General features: G+C 37.8%; 1 long non-coding RNA gene across 2 annotated transcripts; it reads right to left on the reverse strand.

Moving 5' to 3' along the window:
* Nucleotides 1-11,664: 11,664 nt before the first annotated feature.
* LOC311299435 lies at nucleotides 11,665-13,078 on the reverse strand. Of its 2 annotated transcripts, XR_014629128.1 has the most exons (4): nucleotides 12,966-13,078; nucleotides 12,610-12,698; nucleotides 11,975-12,066; nucleotides 11,665-11,810 (listed from the first exon to the last, which is right to left on the reverse strand). It is a non-coding gene; the product is annotated as an uncharacterized lncRNA (long non-coding RNA). The 2 variants fall into 2 exon arrangements; XR_014629129.1 differs by lacking the exon at nucleotides 12,966-13,078 and having other exon boundaries at nucleotides 11,672-11,810; nucleotides 12,610-12,794.
* Nucleotides 13,079-14,596: the final 1,518 nt, after the last annotated feature.

Raw genomic sequence — 14,596 nt, forward strand, 5'->3', positions numbered from 1 at the left:
CTCAAAACGAAAGAAATAGGCTACTCACTGATTAGGCTAAGTAATCCACGATGTGCATTTCTTTCGCGTTCATACCGAGATGCGATCGTCAATTTCAGTAAACGAAACCATTCAAAACGAAAATAAATAGACTAGCCTACTCTCTGTAATCCATGATGTGCATTTCTCTCTATAGCGTTCACTACGGAGATGCCGATCATCAATTTCTTTAAACGAAACAATTCAAAACGAAAAGAAAAAGGCCACTCTCTGATTGTGTAATGATGTGCATTTCTCTCTATTGGCGCGTTCACTACAGAGATGGTGATCGTCAACTTCCATCTTTGCAGAAAAGTTTTATTAATAAAAATCAATGGACACGCGTCACCGGATTACAAAGGCACTTCTTGCTTGTTGCACGCACACAGATATTATGTTGAATAATGGTGGGCTCCGGCTCATAATAACAGTTAATGCCGTCGGCCTGACTCAGACACAACGTGCAAGGGTTGGGCTTGATTTTTTTGTTGTTGTTTTTTTGCCCGATCTGGCATTCAGTTTCTGAACGGTGTAGGCACAAGCCAACAGTTTGGTGATGCCGTCTGAGCCCATTATGTCATAATTTTTAATTAGTCACGGTAATACCGTATACCCCGGTAAAATAGGGAGGCGGTTTGACGGTTTCAAAATTCGAATACCGCCCAAGCCTACTGACCAGTAGGGCTGGGCAAAAAAATCGATTTTTCGATTAATCGTTTTTTAAAATGTGGTCGATTCAAAATCGATTCTCAAACGCCAAGAATCGCTTTTTTTCCATCTTTATTTAATATATTACCCAAGTAGGTTTCCTTCACTGTTCATAGGCTTGCAAACTCCGTTTTATAGCTAATGCTGTGAGATTTTATGTTAGTTTTATCTAAATCATAAAATAACCTCAACTAGTGCTGAACGTTTAATCATATCGCAATCGCGATGTCAAGCCTATAAGCAAATATGACGCAAAATGCTGCGATTTTATATGAAATAAACAAATTTGGGCTTTTAACACAATTAATGCAGCATCTGTTATTTTTTTGTCATCCTTTGGCTAGTGTTACATGTAGCTATTCATGTAACACTAGATATTATTCATGCAAACGCTTTTAAACCATTCATGCGCGACAAGACAAAAAAGAGCTCGCTGCCTGTGAATGTCCTGACTGCGACACAGAACAACTTGCGATGATATCGTGCGTGCGCACAAGACAGCCCAGAAGAATAGAGTTATCTTTCGCTCTTGAACGAACAATAACACACACAATTATGCCAAAATGTCTTTTTGTTGAGTATTTTCATAACATAAGAGCAGTCTTATGATGAACGTGAAGAGTTATGACTCTTGAGAGAACGAGGCGTGTGTGAGAGCCGCGTCTCTGAGAACAGCGGCTGGTCTTAAAGGGACAGTACACAGTAGCCACTAATTATCTCTGCCGTTAAAGTTAATCAAAGAACAAAGGGAACAGACAAAAACACTCACTGCTCTTGACTAAAGAACTTTTGTAACTTTGATTAGTCTATATATAATTTATAATTAATGCACCGCAGACTGTTATATAACTTTATTCAATTTCTGTATATGGCCTTGCTGTTAGACAGAAAGGGCACAGATAAAAATTATATGCAATGTTTTTATATGGGTTTATATGAGGATTGTTAACCTGTTTGATAAAGACATGCGACTGTTCTGACTTGTCCAATTTTCAGCATCAATTTTTCATCTTGCATCAAAATCCTGTCTATTCATTGTATGCATTTGAAATATAGAGTTGGGTTCTGTTTTAACTGTACCCAATTGTACCTAAAATAAAAAGAGTTTAATATACAGGTTTGTAGCTCTTAATTTATTTGTATTAATTAAACACTTGAAAACTTATGTTCACTTTTCTTTTCTTTTTCTTTTTTTAATAAATATAGGATTTGTATTAAATATTCATTGAGTCGAATCGAAATCTAATTTACAATCGAAATCGAAAAATCGAATCGAGAATCGAAATCGAAAATCGAATCGAGAATCGAATCGAATTGAGAGCTTGTGAATCGAAATCGAATCGAATTGTAACATCTGAATCGATACCCAGCCCTACTGACCAGCACGCACAATTTAAGGCCACAAGAACGCGAGTCCACATGAAGTGGACATTTGTGATCCAGCCTTCATATGCACTTTCGGTCTTGTGGACTTACAATGGCTGACGCATGCGTGTGTCCGTTAAGTCCATGAGATCATATGTCCCATTTAGTCATTTCAGATTTCAGAAGGGTGCTTGTGAGCAGAGGCGTCGCAATAGGGCAGGCAAGCCAGGCAATTGCCTGGGGCCCCGCATTTCAAGGGGGCCCCCGAGGGCTGATCATTCAAACAATCAGGAATGTTAATATAAAGATGCAGCAACATCTCCGCATCCCCCTTAGTGGGGCCCCTCTCTCGTTCCCTGGTTATGCTTTTAACGTCTCGCCTCAGCAGCCTTTTTCAAACTGGAGCAGCGCTTACTCGCGGTATTTAGCAAATGCATGATTTGATTTGTTAAACATGAAAAGGACGCAGGGACGTGCACAGACATTTTGAGGGGCAGGGGCTCAAGTGAAATAAAGGGCACTTCTCATAATTACTTTTTTTTCTTTTTTTTTTACAAAAAAGTATATATTAACGCAACTCTGACTTCCTTTTTAAAAAATGTATTTAAAAAGTTAATTAATTTTATCTTCCTCAAACTCACGCAATTGTTTCATTTTCAAAAGATGTCTACAAAATAATCAGTTCACACAGAAACCATGGTCTCCTTAGTATTCACTAGGTTTTAGCTTCACACAACCAAGCATCAGAATACTGAATTGCCTTAATGTTTTAATCAAATACATTAATATTATTATTGCTATGCATGTAAACACACACACACACATACACAATAACTGATGGTGACTGACATGTACTTAGTTTCACATTTGAGGGAGGACTGTATCATCAAATAAAACCTTCAAAATCCACATTTAGATGGAGTTTGTTTTAAACCTACTACACTCTTAAAAATATTCTGTGGCTTAGTATATCACCTGGAGGTGATATATGCTTATTTTATTACTAACTTATTTTATTACATGGCTTGGTTGAATTCCAATGTAGAATGCGGTGTGTTATTTTCTTGATAACAGACCGCTGTGCGTAGTATAACCACTGTCTATGAGTATAACAGACCGTTGCCATGAAAAACAGAGCGTTGCTATGGACTCACAGGATTCTAACCGTAGAGACGGAGCGTACTATTTTCTTTAGCGGAAGCAATACAATCGGATTTGAATCAATAAACTCCCTTTTAAATCAATATTTTGTGTCAAATTAATAATTTATTTGCTAGGTAGCCATGTAATAAGCGGGACAATGTACAGTATAGCGATTATCCCTTACACATTAGCTAGTCTAGTAGCTCATGAGGCATGCATGCTAGCAAAACACAGGTTAACTATATTTGTCTTTGGCTAATCAGCAGTAAATTCGAGCCTCGAGTCGACCAGTGCCTCGAACAAAATTAATCTTTTGTTCATCGCCAGCGCCACTCACCTCAGCACAAGCCAAGAAAAACACTGCTGGGAGTGGCTGCTGCTGCCTGCAGGTGTGTGTGTGTGTGTGTATGATGTGTGCCGATCTGCGCCGCTGCGCAGGGGGAGGGGGGGGGGGGGGGGGGGGGGGGTCGGGGGTTGGGGAGCGCTTCAGAACTCCTGACCTGATATTTATATATACTATTCTTCAATAAATATATTTGTTTCTGCACCCCAGAAAAAAGGGCACTTTCTCTCCAGGAATAAAAAGGGTAGGTGCTCAAATGTGTGCACGTGCCTTTAAGGACGTATCCATTGAGCATGGCCGCTCGCTCTAACCTTAAATGTTCGCTATTATTAGGCGCATATCCAAGTGTTTGTGCGGAGTGTGGAGCGCGCACTGCGTGACATGGAGGCGCCGACGCGATTACTTTCATTTTCCTATAAACAGTGGAAACAACTTAAAATATTCAGTTTCTGGCCATACATAAAAGAATAATGCATCAGTCGCAACTACTTTTATTTGTGTTAACTCACAATAACAAGAAAACTTTGTGCTTTAATTTGTAAAATAAAATAAAACAATCAGGGCACGCTTTCATGGACTGTGAATTGGAGTGCATCTCAAAAATAAACAGAAACAGCGTATTGGCTACTAGCCTCACATACATGAGAAATATATCTATATAAAGCTTGAAATGTCCACTTTTAAACTATACATTTACTATAGTTTACATTATTTCATTAGTAATAAGTATCCAGCTCTTTACATTAAACTTGAGTAAACAATTAATGAACTAATAAAACAATAAAACAAATATTAAATTAAGATGCTAACTATATATTTCTAAATAGCATTGCTTGTTCCACCACGCAAATTGTGGACTGTTTTTAAGGTGACAATCTGTTACACATTTGAAGATTTACTGTATCTGGAAAATTATTGTATTTTTGTATGTTGTATCTTCTGTTATAAAGATGAAGATTGACATTTCGTTAATTAAAAAAAATAAGCACACAATGTTGTAAAAAATAAACAACTTATGTTCTGTTAGATGTTCTGTTTTGACTACTTTTTGAATTTTGTATAATAATATCTCTAGGCAATGAAGATATATTTACAAAAAAATCTTATATATTATATAAAACATATATAAAATACATATATTATATAAAACATATATAAAATACATATATATAAAAAAAAGGGCCTCATTGATTAATTTTGCCTGGGGCCCACACTCAGTGTTGGTTCGCCTCTGCTTGTGAGCACCCCCTTTGCGGTCGATGTGCGCCCTCGATGCGCACTTTTGCCGACCCTGCACTGATGTGAGCCCTACAGCAGACTTCTTCCCGACAGTCAAAGTGGCTTTACGTCACGAAAGTGCGGACTCAGAGGAAGACCGCGAGCGTTTAAGGTGCCATTTGGAACAGGGCCAAAGTAGATGTTGTTATTGAAAACTAAAAGAAAAGAGTGACGCACGTTCGTTTCGTTTTACCGTGAAATGAGAGTTAGGTGCCTTTATTAGAAGCAGCACATTAATGATTTCTCTCTCATCCACCCACAACCTACCCACAATTAATGGGAATGATTTTGTGATGCATTTTGGTAGCCCTACTGGAGCCCCAGAACGTCTGGCCACTGCGGGCTTTTGTCTTTTACCTTGCAAAATTGGTAGCTTGACTACGAATTTTGCAAGTCCTGCTTATTGTCATACTGTGGTTCTCTCAGGAACAGACAAGACTCCGATCAAAGATGCAAACTTAATAACTCTCTGGAGTCAAGTCAAGTCACCTTCATTTATATAGCGCTTTTAACAATATGGATTGTTTCAAAGCAGCTTTACAGTGATAATAGGAAATTACCGTAACAGATTGTTTATGCTTTACAACAGCTCTAAAGTTATTGTCCAGCTAAAGTTAGTTTTGATTGATTGATTGATTGATTGATTGATTGATTGATTGATTGATTGATTGATTGACTTCCATTGTGAACAGTCTGGAACAAGCTGACAGGCAGGGAAAACACACATTAACACAACGGAAACCAGACAAAGACTGAAAGCAAGGGTGCATCTTAAATAGCAAACATAAACGAGATCATTAATCAGACACAGCTGGGACAAATTAACTCATAATGATAGTAACCATAGAAACAAAAGAGTGGCGGGAAACAGAACAAATGAACACAGAAACTGATCAAAAATAAAAAAAACAGAAAGTCCACACACAAACTGAAACGTGACACACATATATAGGCTGGTAAAAGATAAAAGCCCAACAAGACACAAAACATTAAGCAATCATCACTGTGCTCTTAGGCCAACTTGCCAATCACCACTGTTTAAGTTGTGGAATGCTGTTGTCATTCCTTTAAATAGCTGAGCTATATAAATACAGATACACCAATCTGCTTTATAATAAGCCTTTGTCCTATATGCATCCAGACAATATCACAGAATGACACAATTAGCCACTATGTCAGAAAATGACACTCATTTGTGTAATAAATTAATTTAATGTTTAATGACAATTTAATATTTTAACGATAGTTTAATATTTTTTTATAACCGTTTTATTAAAGCAATTGCAATCTCGATGCCGCTATAATTAGTTCTAGTTAAGGGTTTGAGTCCAAAATAATGCAGCCGTTCGTTACTGCAACAAATGTACGGATCAGTTTGAGACAAATCAAAGACGGGTGCTTTTACCGCAACAATGAAGGAACAAATATGTATTGTTAAATTAACGTTTGGCCAAACAAGGCGTGATTCTGTGGTTTTATTTGTTTGAAAGGAACACAAATGCGATTCGAACATACCTGCTGACAGGAGTCCCGTTGAGTTGTCGCATCTGCTGTTTCCAAGCCCAGGGTGACTGGAGTGAGCCCCGCCTTGTTCCTCTGAACTGACCTTGCTCCTGATGTATTGCTGTTTCATAGATAAAACAGCTATTTTTAGACGTTTATATGCCTGTGTAAATCTGTGTTTACTAAAACACAATCTGTGTTTATTAACCCTCAGGGAACCAAAAACGCGCCCGCGCGTTTTGCTGTTTTTTTTTTTAGCAATGAAAATAAACACTAAATGCTCTGTTAATTTTGATCTTTCATTTTCGTGTAATACATCAATCGATCCTGTTCAGTTTCTATTTTTTTTCTGTATACTCACAATAAAAATAAAGTGTTTTGCTTTTTGACAAATAAAGAAAAATTAACATGATGCGATTTCTGCCTTCTCTCTGTCAGTAAACTCCCATTTGAAACGCGTTCGAAAATGATCTATAACTCCAGTCAATAAAAATTCAGTCAAACAGGCAAACAGACCCACGGGCATAAAGCTTGAGATCGCATCTTTTAAAGTCCCTGTAAAGTCAAAATTAAGTATGTGTTCTGAGTTTGTCATACCACCGAAAAATGTGTTATTAGCCACCCAGCCCAATTTCAATGATTAAAAAAGCCGCCAAGTAAATAAAATAAGCTATCAAAATCTCGAAAAAATTAGCAGTAGTGTCAGCTCTCAAACGCTGGGGGCGTGTCCGCTGGCTGCGCTGAAACCACGCCCACTCGCGGGAAATATGACTCGCGCACAGCTCGTGCATGTCGGCGCGACGGGAGGATGAAGGCCGAAGCGGACAGCGGGAGATAGTCGGTTCGGCCCCATTCACCAGTAACAGCGGATTATCAGTGAATTCCAGTTGTCTCCAACGAAAGTAAACTATCCTGATCTCTACAGAGGCGGGTGTGGTGGTGATCATCAACTCTCCATCAAGGTAACGTTAGCTCTTCACAAGATAAATCCACCTCCTCTTGATATGATCATTTTTCGGAAATTTAAATAAGGACACCGATCTGTTTTCTAAGTGATTGCATCCAGGGAATACGCATTTACATGACGAAGGCATAGCCAGAGCCGTGGGCATAGTAGCTAGCAAACTGTAGGCTGTCTGATAGTAACTCGCGATTGAGCGATAGGCTTAGTGACTCCGTGCGTCATCAAGTAGGGGCCCAATCAAGCTCAGGGGGTCGCAGTGCGTCATCGAGCCCCCGTTTTAGCCCCGCCCAAAAAATCCGGCTCACAGCAAGGGTGAAAAACTGTTAAACGGTCTAACTACACAATTTAGTACTTCACAGTTCTCAGTCTTTGTAACATGTTTTAGCAATACATTTCTAGCACTTATAATGTGTTTAGAATTTTTTTGTAGAATTGCCTTTACAGGGACTTTAAATGAAGTAATTTATATAAAAAACAAATATTCTCAGCTTCTGTAATCTGTATAAAAAGAGAGCGACTCCAGTCGACCTCATTACGAGCCATTCAAAAGTAATGTGACCACTCCCCGGAGAGCGCGTGCTATTCAAACGCAAATTCTGAGAACGCCCACATCAGCTGTAAACAAAGCGCGTCGCGATCGAGTGAGGCATAATATAGCCTACCTTATGGAGAAAAGATTTCTCAGAACAGTGCTGATATGAGGAGCAATATCTCCTGATATGAGGAGCAGATCCCGCTGAGGAGTGAGGTAGGCTGTTTTCTTTTCTCAAGTGTGGAATAACATTATGGAATAACGTTAGTGTAGGCCTATGCAAACCGCAAAAAGATGAATCGCATTTCTATAATATGACTCGCCTTTCTGTGAGATGAATGAAGGGTACATATTTGTAAAGACTGTTTAGCCTAAATATGAATCGCGCGTCTGTGTGTGAAAGAATAAACTGCTTTGCTATAGCCTACTGAGATGAGTAAAAATCGACTGGAATATGTTGAAATAAAATGTATTTGTATAAGCAACGTATTAAACTGCAAATTAGCATTTATATGCCCTAATATTTCATAAAAAGTCACTTGTTGACTAGATCTGGGTACAGTTTTTAGGCTACTGTAGAATATACTGCCACATCAAATAAGCTTTTGTTTAGCAATTTCTGCTCATATCTAACGTTATATATATATAAGTCTTCTTCTAAATACATATTTTGTCCTTGCATGTGGCTCAGTCAGTGTCACACCTGAATGAATGGCTAATTATGCAGAGTCATTACGCATAATGGGTGGGACATTGTAATCTCAGGTGTAAACTACTCCTCCCCCTCGCATATTGGCTTTCCAAGCAAAACCTGTTTTACACCATTTAAATCAATGTATATATTTTTTTGTGAACGATAAAGCAAGACTATTTTAACATCATTTTGAAGCTAGAACTCAAAGGGACAACATCCATTAGTCAAAAGTCTTGTGGACACATATTTAATATGTGATTTGTGGTCTTAATTCAGCAACTTTCATTTTAATTTTTTCCAATAACCACGCATAAACATTATTCTCTTAAAAATACAAACATCTACATACACGTTGCTCGCATATTATGGTAGCCCTGTTTGTGCTATATAGAGTGAATTTACACCTTTGCCATTAACATGTTTATAAATAACTGAAAAAAGCACAAATGTCAAGGCATGTCAGAACATCTCAAGGACCCCAAAAACAGCTTGGTCCCCAGAGGGTTAAACACTGAAAATTGTGGTTATTAAAACCAAGCATCACAAGAAGTGTACTGACTGAGATTGTCAAAACATTTCATTAGGTTTACTGAAAACATGTTACAATGTTTACAATGGGGCTGTCCATCCCATCCCGTATTCCACCATGAGAAATCTGGTCTCTCTGCCTTTGGGTAGACATTGTGTCTAAAGTAAAAAATTAAAACGCTTCCCTGGATCTACGATTCACATCATTATCTCCTCCCCGGCCTAATGAACGAACTTGTTCAATGCCAAAACAAAAGCTCTTTAAAATGTTGTGCTACCAGGTTACTAACGTCTTGTATGACATACGATTCTCAATTCTCTTGATGTTTCACCAACTTACAACAGTCCTCATGGGCAACATATAGCATAAATGACATTACAGGTGATGATACTTTTTATAAATATATTTTTGCTTGTTCTAGGGTGTGAGAAATATTTCAACCTCATTTACAACCTCAGTATTGACATTGGGTATGATTTCCACACTTGTAGTTACCAGGAGGGATCGCATGTGATTGATGCTTTGACTGGAGTTATGCATACATCAGCCCTGCAGAGTTCTTTCAATTCTTTGCTCTTTGGAATGACGTCAACGGAGGATGGTTGATGAAAAAAGTTTTCAAAGGGTCTGGGTCTGATTTTAAACTGTGCCAAAATTTCTGTTTCAATTTTTCTGACCTCAAATTAAATCTCTGTTGAACAGATACGCTTTATTCTATGTAGCTGGCTTAGGCTACACTGTAAAGAGGTTGCTGTAAATTTTACAGTAACTTACTGGCAGCTGGATGCCAGTAATTTACTGTAAAAATGTTTACAGTATTATTACTGTATTTTCACTTACAGTATGCTGTACCATTTACTGTACTTGCATTTACAGTATTATTACTGTATTTTTCATTTACAGTATTAGTATTGAGTTTATTTTATTTTTTTAAAATGTATGTTTACCCCACCCCCCAAAAATCACAATAACTCATGAACATTTGTCCTTATAATATTCTTTTTAATCGTTGAACATTTTGTTTTAGAAGTACAAATTACAAATCTTGACCTTTAGGAGCCACTAGCTGAAGAAAAAAAAGGCAACATCACCAAAGTCCAAAGAATTAATCTCCTAGGGACCATTTGTATCTGTAGCATGGCAAAAACATGGCAGTGTTTACTCACACTGAAAAGCAAAACAGGCCTTAAAATAATAAAATACAGTCAAAGTCAGTTTGTGTTATTACTTTTCAGTAATTTTGACAGTCAAAGTTGACAAGCTCTCTGATGAGAAACACTGAGGGTTTCAGGCTGATGCTTTTCTTTGGACCTTTCCAGATTTCCATCTGATCTGTGCCTTTGGTGTTTGGTGCCATCAGGGTTGATTCTCAGAATGAACCTGCAAGCACAAGCAGGGAAAAATATATTATTTTTTCAGACCGGTGTTGGCAGAATTTTCCCTAACTCTCAAACTTGATGCAGCATGTACTTTGACGTTAATAAAAGCACTACATTTGATTCTGAATGCACCTACAGGGATGGTATTACCTCATAATCCATTACATTAAAATCATTAAAGCTTCATTATTTTTCAATACATTCCTGTATGTTACGAACCTCCAGTGGAAAGTCCAGAGGAGGAGGAGGTTGGTGACAATAATAAAACCATTTCGGGTTGAGGGAACAAAGGAGACCAATTCATCAGTAAGTATGGTGTTTATTTACAACATTAATTAACCAAAAGGTACAACAGATACAAAAAGGTAAGTCTCAAAAAAAACAACAACTACAACACAACTACAAAAAAAAAAGAAACAAACACATTAGTATTTACCACCCTCTCTCCACTGAGAGAGTAAAGCCCAGCACAAGGGTCAGACTTAATACACGCTACTGCAGAAACTCCACGAAGCCATTGCAGCATCACCCAGCTCCGGTAAGCTGTAGGTACATAGACGTCTGCTCTCCACACGCCTCAACATCAGTCTGCCTGTTCTCTTCCCTTTTTACCAGCTCCCCGCTCTCCTGCTTATTGCCAACAGGTGTGCACACTAATTGATTGCCAACTGGAAACAGGTGTGCACACAGGACCTGCAGAGGACAGACAAGCAGCAGTACACCTGGCATACATACACACACACACACGGCCTAAGGGCCGTAACACTGTAGCTTAGATTTCCAGGGAATGGATAACTTAAATTAAACTTAAATACAATGCTAGTTGCTTTAGATAAAAGTGTCTTCATGCATGTAAATGTAATGTAATATATATATATATATATATATATATACGTATATATATATATATATATATATATATATATATATATATATATATATATATATATTGGTTTACCCAATTCTGCATTCGACAAAATAGACAGCTGATTGATGATTCTGCCCTTCATTGTCAGCAACCATGTTTTTGCTTAGAGAGCAGACTCTCCTGAAACAGACAAAGTCACAGCAGCCTTTTAGTGTTATAGTTTACAGAAAAAACTAAAATACAATAACAGACCTTATCACTAACAACAATAACATGTGGGGTGAAGATGAGGTAAGATATGATGTTGTATGGTGTTTATAGTTTTTAATCAATTAAACAACATTAAAAATATTAGTTAGCAAAACTTTGCTATATTGATAATGGTATATTGCTAACCCTTTCCTCCTCCTCCTCCTTCAACGTCAACCCGTTCTGTGTATTACTGGAGAGCGTCAGCAGTGTTGTCCAGTCCGGAGGGAATGGCTCCTGCAAATTCAAAATAAAGAACAGAAACTGAGGGATGGTTTAACTCTGCTGCCTGGTAAACCACTGTTTTCTCCCCTTCCTTTGGTTTCATCGGCAGTTATATTATGTTTGCCTGCTTAACTAACGCATACTTCAGCTAATTTAGTTGATGTCATCTTACTCACCTGTAGATGTTATAACCGTTACGAAGGCAATCACAAAAAAAGACTCCAAAATACACCTCCGACATTGCAGACGACATAATTCAGACCACAAACTTGAAAATAAAACAAAAGATGAAATTAACAATGGTGTTGGATAAAGGGTTAGTTTACTAAAAATTGTAAATTCTGTCACCATTTACTCACCCTCAACTTGTTCATAAGCTCTATTAATGTATTTATTGTGCTGTATACAAAAGAAGATATTTTAAAGAACACGAGTAACCAAACACTTACTGGTCCCCATTGACATTCATGTGTTCTTTTTTTTTTTAAGTCCATTATTATTATTTTTTTTTAAGTCCATGGGGACCAGCAACTATTCCATTACCAACAATCTTCAAAATATCTTATTTTATGTTCAGAAGAAAGAACTTCATGCAGGTTTAGAACACCTTGTGGGCGAGTAAATGATGACATAATTTTCTGTTTAAGCTGTACTATCCCTTTAACTTAGTTTTACTCAGTAGCCTATTTACGTTGTACATCTGACAAAAAATTGTGAAAGAAGAGACAAAACATACCAAAGTTATTATGCTTCTCTGTTTAATAAGTTTACTTCGGCTAATTTAGGTGAAGTTAACCATAACATTACTTACCAGTTGATGTTATCACAATGACGGCAATGAAAAGGCTCCAACACACTCCATCGTTGCAGATTGCAGATGGCATTATCCAGATCACAAACCTGAAAATAAATCAAAGCATACAACATTACGTGAAAATATTGTTTAAAACCCGCACTTAAACAAGGGTTTCGTCTATCTCACTTTACCTCAGTAACTTTAGGCTATTTCACGTTAATTCGCTGCGGTTAACGTTATTACAGTCGACGACTCCGCCCGCCTGATGAGCTAACTTGCGTTAAAGAGGCAGAGGAACACACAAACATATTTTTTTTATCGTTTTAACTAAAGAATATTTCGGCTAATATAGGTGAACTTAACTTATTCACCAGTTAATATTATCACCGTGACAGCGACCCGGCCGACAGTCAGGAAAAAAGGCAGTAACAAGGCACCAAAACCATTCTGACGACAGTCAGGAAAAAAAGGCACTAAAACCATTCAGACGAAAACAAAACGATAAATCATGTTAGTTTGCTGTTAACATGAGTAAAAACATTTGAAAATGTTTGTTTTACATAAAATAGAAATAATATACTAACCTTTTTAGTGAGTTACATGATCTTTTGTCAGTGCATTGCCACTTCACCCCTCAAAAAAACACTTGAAAAGAAATCTCTCTTGCCATTGGTCAGTTTTTCGCGGGCAAGTTCACTACTGTAAATTGATTTACAGCAGGGAAGAATTACAGTAGTAACCCTATATTTTCCCATAATCCTTTGCTGTTTACAGTAACATACTGTATATATATATTACAGTATCTTACTGTACATATTACAGTAAAATACTGTTCAAATTACAGAAATCCGTTACAGTGTACTGGAAGGCTTTTCTTAAAGGGATACTCCACTTTTTTCGGAAATATGCTCATTTTACAACTCCCCCAGAGTTAAACAGTTGAGTTTTACCGTTTTAGAATCCATTCAGCCGAACTCCGGGTCTGACGGTACCACTTTTAGCATAGCTTAGCATAGATCATTGATTCAGACGAGTCCAGTAGCATTTCTTTCAAAATGACCAAAGAGTTTCAATATTTTTCCTATTTAAAACTTGACTCTTCTGTAGTTAAACCGTGTACTAAGATCGACGGAAAATGAAAAGTTGCGATTTTCTAAGCCTATATGGCTAGGAACTACTCTCATTCCGGCGTAATAATCAAGGAACTGTGCGGCCGTACCATGGGTGCAGCAGGCGTAATGATATGACGCAGCGCCTAAAAATAGTCACCAGCTCGGTAACTTCTTCCAACGTGACCGGGACTAAGTTTGTCTAACCTATTAGACCTATTTTCAGGCGCTGCGTCACCTTTCAGCACTTTCAGAGCCTATCACCGCGAAATGCATGCTGGTTAGAAATGTGTCAGAGTGTGTGTCGCCTTGCTCTGATGTCATGCTGATGTGTGCCAGAAAAGCCAAAAAAGAAAGTTGCTCTCTACCGACTGCGCTGATCAAAAGCACGGTGGGAAACAACTTCCTGACGACACAGCTTAATGCGACTGTGATGTATTGTTCTCTTTTAAAATGTTGTATTTTAAAACTCTGATATCATGTTTTTTTATGTGTATAAATTATTTGTGAATAGTGTCGTCAGCAAATCGTTTCCCATCGTGCTTTTGATCAGCGCAGTCGGTGAAGAGCAACTGCTCCTGACTGCAATATCCGACATGGCCGCCTCGCTTTCGCAGAATAGTCAGTCAGTCAGTCAGACCACACTCGGACACATTTTTAACCAGCATGCATCTCGCGTTGATCATCGGTGATCGGTTCTGCAAAGATTTAGTTCATCGCAGATTTTGTCCAATCATCAATTGTATGTTTGTGTCTTAGTGACATATTGTTTATGTCTTTTAGTTTTCTTTTAAATGATATTATTCAGCACAATGGTCAACCACTGTTGTTTTTATTGTGCTTTATAAATGCATTGATTGACTGATCTCAAACGAGCCTTTTGTTTGTGTAAC

The sequence above is a fragment of the Rutilus rutilus genome, assembly GCF_951802725.1.
Source record: "Rutilus rutilus genome assembly, chromosome: 11".
Taxonomy (NCBI): domain Eukaryota; kingdom Metazoa; phylum Chordata; class Actinopteri; order Cypriniformes; family Leuciscidae; genus Rutilus; species Rutilus rutilus.